Below are 13,795 nucleotides of genomic sequence, written 5' to 3' on the forward strand. Positions count from 1 at the left end.
AGACACTCAGTTTATAAAGGAAGGAGGAGGGAACCCAATTTCCCGCCAAGTAACTCAGGGTCCAGTAGCAGGACAAACACGTGTGTGCCTCCAGGCAGCAGAGTCAGGTTCCAGCAGTGGGCGTGGCAGGACGAATGAGCCGGTAGCTCCGCCCTAGAGCAGGCAGGTTCCAAGCTGGGGGAAGGGAGACCACAGCAACCTGCGTTCTTCATCACTGTGACATTTCTCCAGTCCCTGGATGTTAGAGGTCAAACTCCACGTCCTCACGTTTGCATGGCAAAATATTTTCCTAACTGAGTCATCTCTCCCTCTCTCTCTCTTTCTCTCTCTCTCTCTAGTCCTCTTCCTTTAGGACTTGGATTCCTAATACGTGGTCTCCCTGGCTAGAGTTGGTCTTTGTTTTAAGCAACACAAGCATTCACATATTTACTGAGGACTTACTGTATAATGATTACCCTATCAGGCACTGTTAACCAAAATTTGAAGGTCATACCATGTGTCCGAAGCCAAGTTTGGCCACCTGTTCTCAACAAGCCAATGAAATTAGCCTAACTCATAATGAAAAGTGGACAAAGAAGACTCATTCTATGTGACCACGTTTGAAAGAGGAACAAGGAGATCCAGCAAACCCCTCAAGTCTGAGATAAGTAAGGTTTGAGGTCCTGACATGATTTTAAAGTTTAAATAAGGAGTTTAAATAAGCAGTCCTGGAGACGGTGTGGTCCTTCCCATTGACCCATGGCTGGCTGGGCTCCAGTCTCTTCCTGTCAAGGAGACTGACAGGTTGTTAGAACTACGTGAAACCTCTTTCATGGAGTTTTCCCTGCTTGCTGTCACATTTCTCTTCTCCCTAGTTAGATCCTAGGGAAGTTCTCATTTCTTTAAGGTCCGTTGTTTCAATAGCCTGAGAGTCAAATTGAGAGACACAAATGTCTCTAGGATATCTTCATTTCTGCAAACAAAACTTGTTATGACACAGATAAAATCAAACCTTCTCCATGTTCCTTTTAGAGAGCTCTTTTTTGATTCATCTCTCTCTTTAAAGGCACTGGCTTATCTGTGTGTCCTAGTTTCTGTATAGTTACTTCCTGTTCCAAAGAGTCGATATCCTGAGACCAAGGCCGTCTAGTCCACCCCATGCTAACATGCCAAGTTTTGTAACATCTCCTTGGAAGCAACATGCTTTGAAGGACATCTTTTTTTTTTTTTTTTTTTTTTTTGGTTTTTCGAGACAGGGTTTCTCTGTATAGCCCTGGCTGTCCTGGAACTCACTTTGTAGACCAGGCTGGCCTCGAACTCAGAAATCCGCCTGCCTCTGCCTCCCGAGTGCTGGGATTAAAGGCGTGCGCCACCACCGCCCGGCTCATCTTTTTTTTTTTTAAGAGTTTGTTTTTATTTATTTATTTACTTACTTACTTATTTATTATTTTTCAAGACAGGGTTTCTCCCCTGGCTGTCCTGGAACTCACAGACCAGGCTGGCCTCGAACTCAGAAATTGGCCTGCCTCTGCCTCCCAAGTGCTGGAATTAAAAGCATGTGCCACCACTGCCTGACTACATTTATTTAATTTTATTTGATGGTGGTGGTGGTGGTGGTGATGGTGATGGTGGTGGTGTGGGGTGTGTGTGTATGTGTGTGTGTGTGCGTGCCATTGTATACATGTTGGGGTCAGAGGACAATCTGAGGGACTTCTTGTCTCCTTCCACCATAGGGTACTGAAAATTGAAATCAGATCACTATGCTCAAAAGTAAGTACTGTTTCTTGTTGAGCCATCTGGTCCACCCTTTTCCTCCCCCATCTTGGGTCTTGATTTTCTACGGTTAGGCAGCACCTCACCTGCTGAAAAGTTTTCTTGGATCTCTCTGATTCTGACATTTCTTCTTCAGGCTCTTTGATTGTACTATTCTTGGAGAAAGTATTGCAATTGGACTGTGGCCATTGATTTACATGTCAGTCTCCCTCACTAGAATTGGAGTTCAGGAAAGGATGCAGCCTAGTTGGACTTGTTACATTATTAGTTATTTCTGTCCCTGTTGTGAAAATACATAATAAAAACAACTTAAGAAGATGGTTTATTTTGGCTCAGTTTGAGAGTATAATCCATCATCCATCATGGTAGGTAGGGGAATCATGGTGGCAGAAAAGTAAGGCAGCTGATCACATTCATCCACAATGGGGAATGGGGGAGTAAGTGAGAGGAGAGAGAGAGAGAGAGAGAGAGAGAGAGAGAGAGCCCATTCTCTCCTTAAGGGCTAGGGTTTTTTGTTTGTTTTTAAGTCTTTGAAGGGTCTTCAGGGTTGGTCAGTTTGAAGAAAGACAGAATGGCTGATTGGCCAACAACTATTATGTAAACATGCCCCCATAAGGCCTTGAACTAGCTGGGCCAGTCCATCAGCAACCATGGGGATTACTGAGATGGGCAAAAGCCCATGTAAGGATCTGAAAATTGTTGAAGGAAGACCCCAGACTCAAATAGTATACAAAAACAAAGAGTGTTTATTCTGCAGAAACATCCAGCATGCAGGGGGTCAACTATTCTCCAAAATGGCTACCCCAGGCAAAGGCATTCAAGCCTTCTTATTAGGGAACGGGGAGCCAGGGGGACTCTCTAGAAGGATTAGGTAATCTAAAATTTCATTGGTAGGGGCTAGGGGTGTCACAGGTGGTCAGTGGCCTGCATTCCTATGTCATGAATGTTTAACTATATTATGAAATAGGGCTGCCCAACACAGGTGGGCCATTCTGAGATAAGACATTTCCCCATTTTTGTGGTTATCCCCAGGCTGTTCTTTGGGAGAGAGTTTTAAGATCTTGTTCTGAATTTTATGTTCTTCCCCTGGAGCTAGTGTCTTATGGCCTAGTTTCTGGGACTTAGGGTCTATTCCTAGGGCTGGTGCCTTATGTCTATTTTTTCAAAATCAAGTCTGGTCCTTAAATGGAGACAAACAGGGTTTATGTTGTCCTTTCACCCACAATGCCATTGTTTTAAGTTTTTGTCTCAGGTCAGGAGGATGAAGAAGAAGGCAGCCATCTTGGAATTTAGTTATTTATTACCTGGTCATAACCCCTGTCCCTGTCTGTTGGCATAAATTTTTTGCAACCTACTTTTAATAGGGGTTCAGCCTCTCCTCTAGCTCGCCACCCAGCAGAGGTAGTGGAAGAGAAAAGCTATTAGGATTTTGGGGAAGTGGACCTGTTCAGCAATAGTTCTTTGGGGGCAAGCTTGATGATCTTCTTTGTCAGCAGCTCGGTCCCATAGCAAACACCAAATACATTTCAGCAGCTGCAGACCAGTCCTCTAGGCAGGCAGACACCAGGCAGCTGTAGTTCAATCCTGAAGAAACCACCAGGCTCACCAGTCAGCCTAAGGCAAGGCCATGGAGGCAGCAACCTGCTGCAGGAACCTCACGATCAGTTCTTGGGCAAGTTTCTCTCACTAGCAGCCACACGTTGAGCTCAACAACACTATGTAAGGCGAACCAATACATGTATGTCTTTAGTGAAGGAGAAGGACACCAAACTGAAGCTCAGTGCTTGCCTCCCATGTCTGTGGAGTCATACATATACTCCTTCATCCCAGGTCTGCTATATCAAAACATCCTCTCACCTGTGTCTGCTTCAGGATAGCAGTCTTTCACTTGTTTGCTTTAGCAAGACATCCTTTCAACTGTGTGCCCCAGCAAACCATCATTTGACATAACTGACTTTCCAAAGAAACTACAAGTTTCCACTTAACCTATTTATCTGCCTATCAGAGACTCTAACTCAGTCCCTCAGTGCCATAGCGACCAGACAAGTTCTATGCATAAGACTAAGGTAAGAAACTAAAAAAGTGGCCAACTACTCCGTGGTGTTCCAGCCATCTGGGAGATTGGAGTAAAGGAGACATGCCACTGACATGAAGTGCATGAAAAATACCTGTCTGTGAAATCCCAGCATTTGGCGCTGTGCAGCCCCAGCCACTCTTTACCTTCTTTTTATTCCATTCCTTCCTTCCCTCTCTCTCTTCCTCCCTTCCTCCCTCCCTCTCTTCCTCCCTCCCTCCCTCCCTTCTTTCCTGAGGCTCCTCCCGCCCCCAGGAATCTTTGGTGGGTATTGGTCCATGAGGGCAAATGGGGCAGAGATGACAGGTGGCCGTGGGGAGTGGGGTGGGGTGGTGGTCAGCTTTACTTTGGCTGATTCAAGAGTTATCCAGTTTTGGTTTAAGAGGACAGGGATGTCCAGGGTGGGCAGGGTGGGCAAAGGTCGTACTCATTAACACTGGGAGGCATTCCAGGAATTTCAAGTGCTAGCTGACCAGGTTCTTCTTGGAAGAAAGGAAGTAATCTTCACCAAGGTTACGTGACATTCATTAGGTGTGTGGGGCTCAGGGTCAGAGTAGGGGTACTGCTGGTAGAAGGAGTATTCCATTTTGCACCGAGCCCAGAAGGCTATTTGGACAATGGTACACTTCTACCTTAACTAGCTGGGTTTTCCCACACTTTCTTTTTACTTACAGTCTCTTTATATATCCCCAGCTGTCCTGGAACTTATTATGTAGACCAGGCTGGCCTTAATCTCATGAGACCTGCCTGTCTCTGTCTTGCAAAATCTTGAACTAAAGGCACAAAAGGCTTGCACCACCACATCCAGCTCTCCTTGATGGCTTCTCAGGAGCCTAATGCCAAGGAACACCTAACACCAATTCCTGACAGTGGGTGAAGTGTTCAAAAATCAGAGTACAAGCAACCTGGGAGAGGGGAATTTCTAATTGGTTATTGGAGAAGCTCTGTCTGCTTGTGAGAGAACATCACCCTCGGGTTTGTTGACTGTTGATGCTCCTCCATAGAAGGAGTAAGGACGAAGGTCACTGGACCCTCACTGAGTTCTGAGCCCCTCCTTCCAGCCAGAGGTAAAGGCTGGAGAAGACTAGGAAGACTGAGCTCCGCCTCTGCCGCTCTGTGGAAGCCACCACCCATACTGGCGGAGGACAGTTCTCTGTGGCCTGTCAGTAACCCCTCAACCCTGCTCTAGCTAAACCAAAGAAACTCACTGTCTTTCCAGGGTGAACTGTGGTGAAATCAAATGTTGGGTTTTCACCAGAACCTAATTAAGGGCGCCAGGGGTGCGTGTAGACATTTTGGTCTCCTCACAACAGATGGCAAATGTATCTGTTAATGTTCCTATGTCTCAAGGTTTTAAGAAAAGACATAGAAGATAGTATTAGAAGGAAAAAGGGAGAATGTAGGACTGTTTTTGTGCACTGTGTGAAGATGTGGTCTCTGTTTTTCCTTACCTGCATAAGGCACCTTCTGATTTGTTAAATAAGAAGCCTGTGTCTTATAGCAAAGGAGAATAGGAAGACAGGACTTGCAGTCAGGGAGAGGAACTCTGGGATGAGAGAAGCACGGGAGATTCACTACCCAGACTCAGAGGAAATCAGTTGTATGAAACTGAGGAGAGGTAACCAGCCATGCGGCAGATATAGAATACTATAAAGGTTAATGAAAGTTAAGAGATAGTTGAAGGGCAAGCCTAAGCCTAAGCCTAGTATGAAGGCCAAAGGCAGTCATAAATAAAACAAGATTCTGTGTCATTATTTGGGAAATGGGGTAGACATAGAAAGACCCACCGTTACACAATATTTTTAGCAAAAGGGAGCTTCGCTATGAAGATTAGGATGGCTAGATGTTTCCAATTTTGAAAGGAAGTTGGAAGGTTAATCAGGTTTCATAGCTGTGTAAAAGATGAGACATTAGGTATATGATGTTAAAATTCTAAGATCAAATTTCAGTACATTGATCTTAAACTTCTCATTGTAGTTATTGATCATCTCTTCCAAACAAGGCCTGGATTAAAGAACAAAAATGTATGTTTAATTAAAGTTTAGAAGGCTCAGTTGCAACTCTTGTAGAGGACTCAGGTTAGCTTCTTAGCATCCGCATTAGGCAGTTCACATCAGCCTGTAATTCCAGATCCAGGATTCTCCCTCTTTCTTTCTTTCTTTCTTTCTTTCTTTCTTTCTTTCTTTCTTTCTTTCTTTCTTTCTTTCTTTCTTTCTTTCTTTCTTTCTTCCTTCCTTCCTTCCTTCCTTCCTTCCTTCCTTCCTTTCTCTCTCTCTCTCTCTCTTTCTTTCCTTTCTTTCTTTCTTTTTTCTTTCTTTCCTTTCTTCCTTTCTCTCATGTTTATTATTATGTATTAAGCATTCTGGCTACATGTATACCTGCAGACCAAAAAAGGGCACCAGATCTCATTATAGATAGTTATGGCCCACCATGTGGTTGCTGGAAACTGAACTCAGGACCTTCGGAAGAGCAGCCAGTGCTGTTAACCTCCAAGCCATCGTTCCAGCCCTAGATCCACGGATTCTAATACCTCTCCTAGCACCAGGCATGCATGGGTACACAAACATACATAACACATAGGCACTCACCCTGTGATAGTTTAAATGAGAATGGGCCCTATAGTCTCATAGGTTTGAATGTTCAGTCCCCAGTTAGTGAAAGATTTGGGGAAGGATGAGGAGGTATGGCCTTGTTGGAGGAGGTGTGTCAGTGAGGGTGGGGTATGAGGTTTCAAAAGCCCACGCTAGTCCCAATGCAGCCTCTACTCCTCAATCTGCCTGCTGCCTGAACATCAGGCACTGAACATCAGATACTTCTCCAGCACTATGCCTGCTGGCTGCCACACTCCCTACCATGATGATAATGGACTAAGCCTCTGGAACTGTAAGCTAGCACGCAACTAAATGCTTCCCTTTATAAGAGATGCCCAGGTTATGGTGTCTCTTTACAGCAAATAGAACAGTAGCTAAGACACACATCTATACATAAAAAAAGTTTAAAGTGCTTGATTTTTCCTCAGGCTTTCTCTAAATACTACACAGTAGTTAATAGTTCCAGCCTGGTATAACTGATCTTATGGGTGTTGAATATTTGGAAGCCTGGACTGTGAGAACAGAGGGATTAGAAAGAATCTATATTTTGCCTTTTGTCCTCCAAAGTCAACAGTACCAGGGGACTGTGAGTCATCTTTAAAAATATCCTGTACAGGGAGTCACTTGCTCTCTTATTCAGGGAGGGCATGGAGACCCACCCAGTAACTCTAACCAATGTCCAGCCTACAAAGAAGAGTCAACACAGAGGCAACTTCTTCAGTGCTTCATGGAAGCCACAGTCAAGCAAGACTCTGACTGATCCCCACATAGATGGAACAACTGGCAAAAGTCAAGCTAGAAGCCAGATGGTGGTGGTGCACACCTTTAATCCCAGCACTTGGGAGGCAGAGGCAGGTGGATTTCTAAGTTCGAGGCCAGCCTGGTCTACAGAGTGAGTTCCAGGACAGCCAGGGAGGGCTACATAAAGAAACCCTGTCTCAAAAAACAAAACAAAACAACAACCAACAACCCAAAAACAAAAACAAAAAAATTTAAATATCAATTTTATATTAGCCTGAATGTTAAGGTACTTTTCACTTAGTCCACTTATAATATACTCAGTGTGCTCTGCTGAGGTGTTCCCTAAACAATTAAGTCATGCCACAGGCCTCGTACTAAAGGAGGCTTACTAGTGGAAGGGAGCCGGGATGGGAGGGGAGACCTGAAAAGGAGCAGAGGAATAGAAGTGGGACAGCGAAGGATGGACAGAGAGAGGAAGCAAGGAAGAGGCGGGCCGGGAATGGGGGGGGGTGCATGGATAAGGACAGGGACAAGGAGAGAGAGGGAGGGAGAGAAGGAGGGAGGGAGAGAGCTGGCCGATGGCTACCCAAACTGTTGCTAAGTAACTGTTGGGAGGAGACAGAGGAATTGCTAACTGTCCCCTTTTTTGAGACAGGGTTTTTCTGTGTGGCCCTGGCTGTTCTAGAACTCACTCTGTAGACCAGAGAGCCTCCAACACAGAGAAATTTGCCTGCCTTTGCCTGCCTAGCACTGGGATCAAAGGCATTTGCCACCACCACTTCTACTACAAGCTTAGTCTTCATCATACAGGAATTTGGAAACAGGACTCAGAGGGACACTCGAGAGAAGGCAAAGCAGACAGGCTCAGGAGGGGCAGTCTGTTCACAATTTCATGGAGGAATGGGCTTGGTTATGGGGAAAGCGGTGGGGTGGGGTAGTGTGTGGGGTGGGGTAGTGTGAAACAAAAAATGCAGAGGAGGGAAGGTTAGCCGGGTTTTCTTGTTTGTTTGCTTTCAGCCTTAACTCAGCAAAGCAGGCAAGTTTGACTGCAAGGCTCTGCAAATCACTGCACAGGGGAAGGGAGCACGGCGTGTAATGAATGTTACAGTTGCTGGAAGAGGTCAGTGAGATTCCTCTTTACCCAAGACCAGAGCGAGAACCCAACCCCAGCCCCACCTGTTCTTTTAACCCAGGGAAAGCACTTTCTCTTAGTGGGCCCTGGAAGCTTCACCCTCTTCCTTACATCTGGTATCTTGGATCTTTTGAAAGGGCAAATTCGGGACTTCCTGTGTAAGTGTGAGTGTGTGTGTGTGTGTGTTGCTTGGAATATGGGGTGGGGTGGGGCTTCCAAAGGTGACTATGAAGGAGGGGTCCATCCCCATTGACTTAAATGTACATTGTAAAAATAATTAAGACAGAAGCAATACCGTTGCTATAGGGGCAACATGGGAGTTTGCGTTTATTAAATTATTATTCATGTTTGTAGATAGAATGTTCTTATGAGGTGCAGGAGAGCTGTTTCAGAGGTTAAAAGTGCTGCTTGCTAGTCCAGAGGACCTAAGTTTATTTCCCTGGTACTCACGTCTGACAGACAACTGTCTGTAACTCTTGTTCCTGGGGATCTGACACCCTTTTCAGAACTCTGTGGGCACCCACATACACAAAACCCCTGCTTTCATCTTCCAAAGCAAGGAGTGAGTTCCCCCTTTCTAGCCTAGACTTTGTTCAAATACTTACATTTCTTCAGCAAATTAGCACTTGTTCGTTGGAAAGTCTGGCCTGTGGTCCGAGGCGGGCGATTTTGTGCATTTGAGACTGTGCAGCTGTCTTGGCTTCAGGTGCTGTCTGAGCTGCATGCACATGATCCCCAGGAGGAGTGCTGATGCCGTCTTCCTGCTGATGTCTGTGCTCCTTCAGTTTAAGTTCGATTCCTTCGCTCACTTCAAAATGGAGCAACCGGAAGACCTAGAAATAGCATTAAGCGTTCCTTTTCTACTTCTGTCCCAGTCACTCTGAAAATAATTTTCTTCCGGGGGCCAGAGACAGCAGGTTGAGTGAGCATGAGATATCTAAGTACTATATGGTTGTTATAGAAAAAAATAGTTTTTTTAAATGTTTTTTATTTTCCTTTTACATTTTCGTTTTTGCCATTTTAATTATGCGTATCTGTATTTGAGGATGTGCACATGAGCGCAGATGCCCACTGAGGCCAGAGGTGCTAGATCCCCCTGGAACTGGAGTTACAGGTGGGTACTGGGAATCAAATTTGGGTCCCCTGGAAGAGTAGTACATGCTTTTAACCCATGAGCCATCTCTCCAGCCCACCTTTTGGTGTTTGTAAAAGAATTAGGCACAGGAGATACCCCTTGCTATGCTAAGAAGCCCAACACATTCTCCTAGAAGTTTGAGAGACCCCAACTTAAGTCTAACCAGGATTTGTACTTCGATTTTTAAAGGAATTTCAGGACTAGTCAGTGTAGTAACTCAGATTCAAAGATATTTTTAATATAGGCTTATGTTTGTTTGAGACTCTCAGACAGTGTCAGGGGAGTGGAATGAGGCAGGATCCCAGGCTATATATATTTGGTCCTTAAGCTGGGTCATTGATGTTTTAACATAAAATACCTATATGTAAAGGGAGTCTCTAGCCTTGTCAATTTGGTTACCCTAAATTCTATGTTCCAACATAAAAGCTGTTTCATGAAGTTCTTGTGGTAACAGAACAAAGAAAGTCATAAAATCTAGACTCTTTAAAAATACACTGATGGGTGCATCAGAGAGGAGAGTAACAGACAATTGGAGTGTCTTGGTTAGGGTTCTGTTGCTGTGAAGAGACACCATGACCAAGGCAACTCCTATAAAGGAAAGCATTTCATTGGGGCTTACAGTTTCGGTTTATGGCTCAGTCCATTATCATCATGGCAGGAAGCATGGCAGCATGCAGGCAGACATGGTGCAAGAGAAGGAGCTGAGAGTTCTCTACATCTGGATCTTCAGGTAGCAGGAAGTGCCTGCTGTAGGCCTGGCTTGAGCTTCTGAAACTTCAAAGCCCACCACTTCCAGTGACACACCTTCTCCACTAAGGCCATATCTTCTAATAGTCTATTCCCTGGTGACCAAGCATTCAAACACATGAGTCTATGGGGGTCATTTCTATTCAAACCACCACACACAGCAAAATCATCAAATACCACCTGATCAGATTCTTAGCTTTTTGGGATGGAAGTCTGTTAATGGTCTGCTAAACTAATAGATTCCAAAAGGGTTTTATCTGTTAATCACAGGTTGTTATGTCAGAAACAGTGGTAGGTCAGAAATGGTTTTTAGGGGGCTAAAGATATGTCCAAATAAATCATAATTATGTAATTAGAAGGCCCCCAGACCTCAGCACAACTGACTCTGTGGTGGAAGCACTGTTCAGGCTGTAAAACTCAGCAGGTAGACAGAACCTCTTGCCAAAACTAAAACAAAGGCCTGACCCATTAAAGTCCATAATTCTTGGAAAGTCCCCAAATGTACTAACCCCGCGTTTTGGCTTTTGTAGTTCTGTTTCTGGCTAACTGGTCTTGTTCACTGAAGTATGTCAACCCAAGACATGATCTTTGTGCTTAAAAGCTCACCCTGAGGAAGGCTGCGGACTTCACTGGGATCCCAAATATCCAGTATAGTCACAGGCCACCTAACAAGGACTCTCCATGACTTGAACCAGTGTCTAAGCGGCCTTCTCTGGTGGACACCTCACAGCACGTAGGCTCTGGACCCAGAGCATCGCGACCTTTGCACACCACTGCCGTTCAAAGCAATCAGCCTTGGCAAGACTCAGCTTCTTTCTAGGAAAGATCGCTACAGAAAATGTTAATGGTACTGAAATTCCCCCTTCTCCAGTGGCAAGAAGTTGATTTTTCTAAAACTCCAAGATGGATAGGGTTCTTTCTCTCTCACATTCCCTCCGAATTCCCAATCTTTCTATCCTACCTCCATTCAACCTTTCAAAAACTCAAAATATGCCAGGCAGTGGTGGCACACGCCTTTAAACCCAGCACTTGGGAGTCAGAGGCAGGCGGATTTCTGAGTTCAAGGCCAGCCTGGTCGACAGAGTGAGTTCCAGGACAGCCAGGGCTACACAGAGAAAAAAATAAAATAAAATAAAAAATAAAAAAAATTTAAAAATTAAAAAAAATAACACAACTGAATAATTTAAAAACTGTGCTCTGAGGGCTGGAGAGATGGCTCAGTGATTAAGAGCACCAACTGCTCAAGGTCCTAAGTTCAAATCCCAGCAACCGCATGGTGGCTCACAACCATCTGTAATGAGACCTGAAGTCCTCTTCTGGTGCATCTGAAGACAGCTACAGTGTACTTACATATAATAATAAATAAATTAAAAAAACAACCCCTGTGCTCTGTTTTTGTCCAGGAGTCCATTAACTATTTGGGGAAAATCATGAGGTTGCTGAGGAAGGTAACTGATCAATTATTGGGGAGAAATGAGTGGCTATTTAAAAAAATAATCCATGCTTTGTATAGAGTATTCATCTACTGGGGACCTGGGCAAAATATAAAGCAGTCTGAAGGCATAACTGGCCACCTGGCATCCTCAGACATTTTGAAACTTCACTATGAATGATTGAAACTGTTGGATTTTTCATTATTTATTAGGAAAATTTGGTCTGTCTTTAATATAAGGCTGAAAAGAACATAGGAGAAAAACGACCAGGAGAAAACCTAATGAAATGAGAGTCAAATATTTAAAAATTGTAAATGTTCTAATGTAAAGATACCAGGAGAAAAACTAGAACCTGCTTTGTGTCTAATGGAATGAGACTTTCTTTAAAAAAAACCACACACACACACAAAGCTTTTTATTGATTCTTTGTGAGTTTCATATAATGCACCCGAATCCCACCCATCCCCCATCCCTTTGTACCCGCCCTCCACCCTTGCAAACTCCCCCCACCATGAATAGTTTTGTTTTGTTTTTGTTTTTTAAAGATCTTGTCCTGGAAGCTGTGGTGTGTCACACCCCACACACCCTTCTGTCCACACATCTTTACTTGCAAATGTTCATTACAATGAGTTGTTGGTCTGTTTCAAGGCCTCTGGCTTCAGCTACATCAAGTATACTGAATCCTCATGGGGACTTCTCTTGGATATCCTGCTGTTGCCCTGTGACATGGAGTTCTGCAGCTCTGTATCTGCACGGCTGGCCCTTTCATGTGAGAAACAAGACATTCTCAGGGATGTGATTCTCTCTATAACATCCTGTAATTGACTTTAAAAGGACAAGATTTTAAGTTTTGTTTTAAAACTATTGTGTTTCTACTTCTGACTTCTGGCATCCTTGGAAACTGTCTTAAATAAGCCAAGGCTCATTTGCATATTAGTTTGTGCTGAAGTCTTTTAAGTAAACAACTATTTTAAGTTTAGTACATCAATGTCTTATGGCTCTGTGCCTAGAAATATGAGCAGTGGGCACATCAGGCCAGATCACAGTCCTGCTTGCCACCAGGCTGAGTAGCTTGGTTAAGCCCCCTGAGAAAGGGGACATGCAAGGCAGCCCCATGGAACTAGAGGAGAAAAACAGACAACTCCTGGAGACTGTGTTGTGCATGAAGTAATTTACACAGGGTGTGTTAATTACTTTTCTGTTGGTGTGATAAAACACCATGTCCAAGACAACTTAAAGAAAAAGAAAGAAGGGTTATTTGGCTTACAGTCCCAGAGGGAGAAGAATTCATCGTGGCAGAGGTGGAAAGCATGGTGACAGACATACGAGGAGGGGGGTCTCACATCTTGAAGCACAAGCAAGGAACAGAGAAAGCAAAAGATAGCATTTCTTTCTTTCCTTTCTTTTCTCCTTCTTCTTTTTCTTTTCTTCTCCTTCTCCTCCTCCTCCTCCTTCTTGTCTTTAAACTCTTCAATCCTACCTCCTGTGACCTACTTCCTCCAAGGTCACACCTCCTGAGCCTCCCCAAAGAGCACCACCAATGGAGGCTGGGGGTGGGGGAGGGGAGTGACAAAGTATTTAAATGGTCAAAGTTATGGGAGATGTCTCATTCAAACCACCACCAAGGGCTAACAAGAGAAGCTGCTCGTCCACACAGCTGTACCCAAACTCTGCTCTCTTAAATACAAGTGATGGAACCTTTTCACGATGCATTGAGAAACTGCTATTTTCTTTCTTTAGCTACGGATTCCAGAAACCAACTGGCACCTGTTTAAAATGGATAATTGTGAGCTTTGGGGGATCCCTCTGTGACAAGTTTTCATCACCAGTATTGTCGTCATCACTCATAACCTGTAAAACATTTTTCTGTGTATGGCTGTTTTGTCTGCATGTATGTCTGTGCACCACATGTCTGCAGTGTCCTTGTTGGATCTCTGAAACTGGAGTTACAGAAGACTGCAGATCTCCGTGTGGATGCTGGCAATTGAACCTGGGCCCTCTGGTAGAGAAGCCATTGCTTTTAAGTGCTGAGCAATCTCTCCAGTCCTAAAAGGTTTCATTATAAGTAGTATAATGCTGACCTTTCAGTAGCTTACACATTTAAAAGGACATCTGAAAAGAATCTGGCATCTGGACAACCTTGCTATTTGAAACCCTTGTGTATGTCTGTTTGCCCAGACAAAATAAGTA

The 13,795-nt window shown here is 44.2% G+C and overlaps 1 long non-coding RNA gene across 1 annotated transcript; it reads left to right on the top strand.

Moving 5' to 3' along the window:
* Nucleotides 1-588: 588 nt before the first annotated feature.
* LOC115031737 (uncharacterized) lies at nucleotides 589-8,419 on the top strand. The gene is made up of 3 exons (XR_003837392.1): nucleotides 589-647; nucleotides 1,713-1,749; nucleotides 8,176-8,419. It is a non-coding gene; the product is annotated as an uncharacterized LOC115031737 (long non-coding RNA).
* Nucleotides 8,420-13,795: the final 5,376 nt, after the last annotated feature.

Source organism: Mus caroli, unplaced genomic scaffold (assembly GCF_978045245.1).
Source record: "Mus caroli unplaced genomic scaffold, Mus_caroli_1 scaffold_10, whole genome shotgun sequence".
In the NCBI taxonomy this organism is placed as follows: Eukaryota; Metazoa; Chordata; class Mammalia; order Rodentia; family Muridae; genus Mus; species Mus caroli.